Source organism: Cervus canadensis, chromosome 14 (assembly GCF_019320065.1).
Source record: "Cervus canadensis isolate Bull #8, Minnesota chromosome 14, ASM1932006v1, whole genome shotgun sequence".
Classification (NCBI taxonomy): Eukaryota; Metazoa; Chordata; class Mammalia; order Artiodactyla; family Cervidae; genus Cervus; species Cervus canadensis.
Window position 1 is genome coordinate 5,909,746 of NC_057399.1, and position 8,826 is coordinate 5,918,571.

Below are 8,826 nucleotides of genomic sequence, written 5' to 3' on the forward strand. Positions count from 1 at the left end.
AGTCATGTCTGACTCTGCAACCCCATGGACTGTAGTCCGTCAGGCTCCTCTGTCCATGGGATTCTATTGTCAAGAATACTGGAGTGGACTGCTGTTTCTTCCTCCAGGGGATCTTCCCCCGCCCAGGGATCAAACCCACATCTCCTGCATTGGCAGGTGGATTCTTTACAGCTGAGCCACCTGGGAAGCCCTGACATAACATTGCATGTTCCTTACGAACTGTTTTACATCCACCACCACAGCACAGTAGTTTTGTATGCCTTATGTAACTGAATTGATGCATAATTGGCAGTGGACTCCTTTTGTTCTTCACCCACTGTTCACAGCCCAGTTCTGGTGATTTGAATTTCAGGCTGAGTGCAGTGGTCCTCTGTCCTAAATGATGGTATTTGGAAGTGGGGCCTTTGGAGGTAAATAGGCCATGAGAGTGGAGCCCGAATTAATGGGATTAGTACTCTTATAGGAGAGAGACAGGATGTCTGTCTCTACCAAGCAAGAACACAGCAAGAAGTGGCTGCCCAAGATCCAGGAAGAGGCCCCTCAGCGGGAACCTGACCACGCTGGCCCGCTGATCTTTGCAGCCTCCAGAACTGCAAGAAGCAAGTGTTTGTCTTTGACGATACTCAGTGTATGGTATTTTTGTTGTTATTCAGTTGTTCAGTCATGTCTGACTCTTTGAGACCCCATGGAGTGCAGCACACCAGGCTTCCCTGCCCTTCACTGTCTCCCAGAGTTTCCTCAAACTCATTTTCATTGAATTGTTGGTGCTATACAACCATATTATCCTCTGCCGCCCCTTCCCTTTTTGCCCTCAACCTTTCCCAGCATCAGGGTCTTTTCCAACAAGTTAGCTCTTCACATCAGGTGGCCAAAGTATTGGAGCTTCAACTTCAGCATCAGTCCTTCTAATGAGTATTCAGTGTTGATTTCCTTATTATTGACTGGTTTGATTCCTTACGGTTCAAGGGACTCTCAAAAGTCTTCTCCAGCACCACAAGTCAAAAACATCAATTTTTCGGTGCTCAGCTTTCTTCACAGTCCAACTCTCACATCCATACATGACCACTGGAAAAACCATAGCCTTGACTAGATGGACCTTTGTTGGCAAAGTAATGTCTCTGCTTTTTAATATGCTGTCTAGGTTGGTCATAGCTTTTCTTCCAAGGAGCAAGCATCTTTTAATTTCATGGCTGTAGTCACCATCTGCAGTGATTTTGGAGCCCAAGAAAATAAAGTCTGTCACTGTTTCCATTGTTTCCCCATCTATTTTCCATGAAGCAATGGGACTGGAAGCTATGATCTTAATTTTTTGAATGTTGATTTTCTTTTTTGTGTTTGTTTTTGTTGTAGCAGGCAATGAATGAGTCAGAGTCCAGTCAGGAGAAAAGAACCCAAAGGATACAGTTAAATACAAAGGATTTAACACAGAGTGCTGGTCACGGAGGTGTCAGAGAAGCTAACAGGGCAAGGAGCAAGTGGTAAATCCAGAGAGTAACAGGAGGAAGAAGTAGCCAGCAGCTCCAGGGCCGGAGGGACAAAGAGAGGAGGTGGCTTGGCAAGAACAGGGGCCACCAACATGGGGCTGCCTGGGGGGAGCTGGGACCCTGGAGCGGTCACAGCCACTGCCAGAAATACTGGCCAGAGCAAGGAAGAAAGGGAGGCAGACTCTGGCCTCTCCCCGTCTCCCATACTGCCCACTCCCAGCTCCTGCCAGTGACGCTGACTGGCCAAACTGACCAGAGCCAACTGGCAAAGAAGGCTGGGTGGTGTATATTTTGCAGAAATCCACCCTCTGTGCTGCAAACAGAGCAAGGGGAGCAGAGGAAAGAGACCAAAGAGCAAACAGGCAGATGGTGACCACACTGATGGGCTGGAGCGACGCGAACTCACAGCTGTTCTCCTCGTGAAACTAAAATAGTTCAAAATGGCTCACAACTTACTTATTCCATTTTTAAAATTAAATTTTATTATTACATATTTTATTTATTTATTTACTTTTGCTCACACTATGTAGCATGTGGGATCTTAGTTCCTCCACCAGGGAGCAAACCCATGTTCCCCAGCAGTGGAAACATGATGGAGTCTTAACCACTGGACAACTAGGGAATTCCCTCCAAAATTTTTACTATGATTAGTCTTTTATTATTTCCTGGGTCTGGAGGATCCCCTGGAGAAGGAAATGGCAGCCCACTCCAGTATTCTTGTCTGGGAAATCCCATGGACAGGGGAGACTGGTGGGCTACAGTCCCTGACGTCTCAGAGTAGGACACGACTGAGCCACCACCACTATTTGTGAATGATCCCCATTTAATAATTTAGACCTCTTAAATAACTCAAATTCCTTTTATTGTAAATTATAAAATAAATACTAAGTCTGCTTTTTATCTTTGGCCCATTTCAAAAGGACTACAAGCAATCCTGGCATCTAACTGTCATCTTTCTCTAAAGAAAGAATTTCTAAGAGATAGCTCCTCACCTAACCTAGTCCTCTAAATTCTATTTGCTTCCCTACTTGAACCTATTTAATGAATTTTCCATCTGTTAGTATATCGAAAACTAATCTTACTCTTTTATTATTAGCTGTTTTTCATTTGAAGAAATAAAAATCCAACTCAAACTACTTAAGCCAAGTAGGAAATGCATTGGCTTAATCTAACTGGGAAATCTACATCTTGTATTACAGGCACTCAGATCCAGGAGCTTAAATGATATCACTTACATTCTGTTTCCCTCACTGTGTCTCACCTTCTCCTGGTGACCCACCGGGAAGGCCTCGTCAATGGTGGATTCTGATTGGCTAGACTTAGGTCAGGAAAGTGCCACTTGGACTGGGCTGAAGGTGAGTTTCCCCACCCACATCACACTGCAGCTTGAGGAGGAGGTTGTTTCTGGAGAAAGGGATAGAAAGTGAAAGTCAGTCATGTCCGACTCTTTACAACCCCATGGACTACAGTCCATGAAATTCTCGAGGTCAGAATACTGGAGTGGGTAGCCTTTCCCTTCTCCAGGGGATCTTCCCAACCCAGGTCTCCTGCATTGCGGGCAGATTCTTTACCAGCTGAGCCACCAGGGAAACCCAAGAATACTGGAGTGGGTAGCCTATCCCTTCTCCAGCGGATCTTCCCGGCCCAGAAATTGAACATTGGGGTCTCCTGCATTGCAGGCAGATTCTTTACCAACTGAACTATCAGGGACTCCAAGAAGAAAGGGATACTGAGAAGATAAAGACACATATTCAGTACACTCTTCCTTTTCCCCACACATTTCTTAAAACAGGTTTTTTGGCCATGCCTCAAGGCGTTGCTTCCCTGATAGCTCAGTTGGTAAAGAATCCGCCTGCAATGAGGGGACCACGGTTCGATTCTTGGGTCAGGAAGATCTGTTGGAGAAGGGATCGGCTACCCACTCCAGTATTCTTGGGCTTCCCTTGTGGCTTAGCTGGTAAAGAATCCTCCCGCAATGCAAGAGACCTGGGTTCGATCCCTGGGTTGGGAAGATCCCCTGGAGAAGGGAAAGCCTACCCACTCCAGTATTCTGGCCTGAAGTATTCCATAGACTGTATAGTCCATGGGGGTCACAAAGATTTAGACATGGCTGAGTGACTTCCACTTTCACGGTCAAGGCATTGCAGGATTTAAGTTCCCCAACCAAGGGTTGAACCCTTGCCCCTTGTTAGTGAAAGAGTGGAGTCCTAACTGCTGGACTACCAGGTTAAAATATTTTTTACTTTGCTATTATAATTTTGTCAGACAAGTTACAAACCACCTGCTCCCTCTCTGTTGCCTCCAGACTCAATCTATCATCCTCTGTTTTTACCTTAGCTCTGTCAAGTTGTCAAAACAGGAAGTGTTACTGTAAAAGGTCATTCTTTAAAACATATTTTATTGGCACGTAGTTGATTTACAAAGTGTGTTAGTTTCTGCTGTACAGCAGAGTGAATCAGTTGTACATGTGCAGGCGTGTGTGCTCAGTCACTTCGGGCACGTCCAACTCTGTGACCCCCTGGGTTGTAGCCTGCCAGGCTCCTCTGTCCAGGGGATTCTCCAGGCAAGAATGCTGGAATGGGTTGCCATGCCCTCCTCCAGGGAATCTTCCCTACCCAGGGATTGAACCCACAGCTCTTGCATCTCCTGCACTGGCAGTCAGGCTCTTTACCACTAGAGCCACCTGGAAAGCACATACTTATACATCGGTTCAGTTTAGTTCAGTCACTCAGTCGTGTCCAACTCTGTGACCCCATGGACTGCAGCATGCCAGGCTTCCCTGTCCATCACCAACTCCCAGAGCTTGCTCAAACTCATGTCCATCGAGTCGGTGATGCCATCCAACCATCTCATCCTCTGCCATCCCCTTATCCGCCTGCCTTTAGTCTTTCCCAGCATCAGGGTCTTTCACAATGAATCAGTTCTTTGCATCGGAGGGCTAAAGTATTGGATCTTCAGCATCAGTCCTTCCAATGAATATTCAGGACTGACTTCCTTTAGGATGGACTGGTTGGATCTCCTTGCAGTCCAAGGGACTCTCAAGGGTCTCCTCAACACCACAGTTCAAAAGCATCAATTCTTCAGTGCTCAGCTTTCTTTATAGTTCAACTCTCACATCCATATATGATTACTGGAAAGGCCATACCTTTGACTAGATGGACCTTTCCTGGCAAAGTAATGTCTCTGATTTTTAATATACTGTCTGGGTTGGTCATAGCTTTTTTCCCAAGGAGCAAGTATCTTAATTTCATGGCTGCAGTCACCATCTTCAGTGATTTTAGAACCCCCAAAAATAAAGTCTGTTACTGTTTCCATTGTTTCCCCATCTATTTGCCATGAAGTGATGGGACCAGATGCCATGATCTTAGTTTTCTGAATGTTGAGTTTTAAGCCAAATTTTTCACTCTCCTCTTTCACTTTCATCAAGAGGCTCTTTAGTTCTTCTTCCCTTTCTGTCATAAGGGTGGTGTCATCTGCATATCTCAGGTTATTGATATTTCTCCCAGCAATCTTGATCCCAGCTTGTGCTTCATCCAGCCCAACATTTCTCATGATGTACTTTGTATATAAGTTAAATAAGCAGGGTGACAATATACAGCCTTGACCTACTCCTTTCCCGATTTGGAACCAGTCTGTTATTCCATGCCCAGTTCTCACTGTTGCTTCCTGACCTGCATACAGGTTTCTCAAGAGGCAGGTCACGTGGTCTGGTATTCCCATCTCTTGAAGAGTTTTCCACAGTTTTTTGTGGCCCACAAAGTTAGAGGCTTTGGCATAGTCAATAAAGCAGAAATAGATGTTTTTCTGGAATTCTCTTGCTTTTTTGATAATCCAGAGAATGTTGGCAATTTGATCTCTGGTTCCTCTGCCTTTTCTAAATCCAGCTTGAACATTGGAAGTTCACAGTTCACATACTGTTGAAGCCTGGCTTGGAGAATTTTGAGCATTACTTTCCTAGCATGTGGAATGAGTGCAATTATGCAGTAGTTTGAACATTCTTTGGCATTATCTTCTTTGTGTTGGAATGAAAACTGACCTTTTCTGGTCCTGGGGCCACTGCTGAGTTTTCCAAATTTGCTGACCTATTGAATGCAGCACTTTCACAGCATCATTATTTAGGATTTGAAATAGCTCAACTGGAATTCCATCACCTCCACTAGCTTTGTTCATAGTGATGCTTCCTAAGGCCCACTTGACTTTACATTTCAGGGTGTCTGGTTCTAGGTTGGTGATCACAGCATCATGGTTATCTGGGTCATGAAGAAAGATCTTTTTTGTACAGTTCTTCTGTGTATTCTTGCCACCTCTTCTTAATATTTTCTGCTTCTGGCAAGTCCATACCATTTCTGTCCTTTATTGTGCCCATCTTTGCATGAAATGTTCCCTTGGTAGTTCTAATTTTCTTGAAGAGATCTCTAGTCCTTCCCATTGTATTGTTTTCCTCTATTTCTTTGCACTGATCACTGAGGAAGGCTTTCTTATCTCTCCTTGCTATTCTTTGGAACTCTGCATTCAAATGGGAATATCTTTCCTTTTCTCCTTTGCCTTTATCTTCTCTTCTTTTCACAGCTATTTGTAAGGCCTCCTCAGACAACCATTTTGCCTTTTTGCATTTCTTTTTCTTGGGGATGGTCTTGATCACTGCCTCTTGTACAGTGTCACGAACCTCTGTCCATAGTTCTTCAGGCACTCTGTCTATCAGATCTAATCCCTTGGATCTATTTGTCACTTCCATTGTATAGTTGTAAAGGATTTGATTTAGGTAATACTTGAATGGTCTAGTGGTTTTTCCCTCCACTCTTTTTCATACTCTGTTCCCATATAGGTTGTTACAGTGAATTGAATAGAGTTCCCTGTGCTACAGAGTAGATCCTAAAAGATTATACATAAGGTAGACTATAGAAGATATATGGAAGCACAGGATATAGAGGAATATACCCTGAATTACTGCGGAGTTTTCATGTCACTGTGAATGCATAGATTGCTGTACAGAAATTCAGTTTCATTTCTCTGGATGTTCCTCCTTTTCATATATCACAGGGATATGTAAGCCTCCCAGCCCGAAAGGGCTTGAACCTATGGGCTTCCTGGGTGGCTTAGTAGTAAAGAATCTGCCTATAATACAGGAGAGGAGAGTTCTATCCCTGGGTTGGAAAGATCCCCTGGAGTAGGAAATGGCAACCCACTCCAATATTCTTGCTTCGGAAATCCCATGAACAGAGGAACCTGGTGGGCTGCAGCCCATGGGGTCGCAAAAAGCCGGACACAACTGAACAGGCACATAATACTGGAAGCCTCAAGAGTCAGTTGGGCAGCTGAGCCTTCCAACACCTGTGGCAAATATCCCTTCTGGTGTCTGACATTCTGGGCCTCTCAGCCGCCTCGATGGCCTCTGTCTTAGCACACCCAGTGACCGCCCATTCCTCTTTCTCTTGGTGCAGAGAGCGCGGGACAGAGGAGGGCCTGTTACTTTCTCCCTTGATCCCTTGACCCTTTAGCCTTTTCAGTAGGGGAACATCAGATGACATGGCATGTGGAATGTTTATCAGAACATAGTCACAGTGATAACTGGAAAATTAGCATTAACCTTAATTAAGCACCGTTCACTATGGGGGTGCTTTACTGAATCTCAGCCACTCTTGAATACGTATTATTATTATGCCTGTTGACAGGGCTTCTCTGGTAGCTCAGACAGTAAAGAATCTGCCTGCAATGTGGGAGACCCGGATTCGATCCGTAGATGGGGAAGATCCCCTGGAGCAAGGAAATGGCAACCCACTCCAGTATTCTCACCTGGAGAGTTCTGTGGACACAAAGAGCCCCACAGGACTGAGTGACTAACACTTCCACTGTCTTTCATTGTGCCTGTTGATAGGTGGTTGAGGCAGGTCTTAGAGGGGGAAGAACTTGCCCCAGTGACACGGTTAGTTACCAGGGGCTGGGGGGGTGGGGGGAGCCGGATGCTCACCTAGGTGATCTCTCTGACCTTTTAACCACCACCAAGACTCAGGTTCTGAGTAGCATGGAGCTTTGTCTGTACATTTGACTTCAGTGACTGCAGACCCAGGGTTTCACAGGTGCGTGTCCATGTGCCAGCATCTTTCCTCTGCTCTGCAGACCTTCCCTGCATTTCTGCACTCTGCTTCATGCGCCCAGGTGTCAGGAGTCCCCTCGTGTCAGCACTGCATCTCTGGGTCCTGCCTTCACTGGAGGCTGGGAGCACCTGCCTTGCCAGCCCCAGGAAACGCACTAATCCTTGGTTTCACTCCGCCCAGCCCACACCCTTCATAAACAGACCTTTTATTCAACTCGCCTGCCTTTTCCTGTTTTGTGTGTGCCGTTTGTTTCCAGCTGGGACCCTAACTGATCCAATCTCCATGGGTGTTCCTCAACTCTGACCTGGTTCTGCCTTCAAGTCACACCCCTGTCTCCCTAGAAACCTGCCCTCCCTTCCCCAGGACAGGTTCAACACTGCCTCCTTCCTGAGTCCTGTACTCAGGGTGACCTTGTCGGGGTGGGGCCTCAGGAGCAGGGTTGGGACCACCTCCAGGTCTGGCTCAGTCCTTCCACCTGGAGGGGCTCTGGTTCCCAGGCTCTTTGGAACCAACTGCATCTCTCCAGAACATACACTAATTGTTTTCTCAGAGACAGCATGGCCTAACCCCATCTAAATAAAAAACATTTCTCTTATGAGCAGGACTGTGGCCCCAATCTGCAGAAACAGGGGGTCTTCACTGCTCAGTTGCATTCAACTCTTTGTGACCCCATGGGCTGTAGCCCACCAGGCTCCTCTGTCCATGGGATTCTCCAGGCAAGAATACTGGGAGTGGGTTGCCATTTTCTTTTCCAGGGGATCTTCCCAACCCCGGGATCAAACCCAAGTCTCTTTCATCTCCTGCTTTGGCAGGTGAATTCTTTACCATTGAGTCGGGATGTTCATTATCGTGCCTTAAAATCTTTGGATTCACATTCTTTTCCGCTCTGCCCAGGGCCCTGGCAGCAGGATCAGAAGCCTGTAATAGCTTAGTGGTTCCCCTGGAGAATGTCACCAACCATGATGAAATGACTTTGTTTCAGAATTTGGGGGATGGGCATTTAGAGAGACCATGTGTCGTGGTTCATGAGTGAACTGAGATGAGCAACCTCACTTCTGTGCACTTGTCTTTCTGCTTCACCTTTTCTCTCATGTTCTGAATATAGGAGTAAATGTGGAGTCCTAGGGATAACCTTCACAGATGGACCCAATTTCGTTTTGCTTTTTTATTTTTTTAGGTTTCACATTTAGGTCTAGGATCCATTTTTTTGAGTTAATCTTTGTATATGATTGTTGATTGTTGTTCTT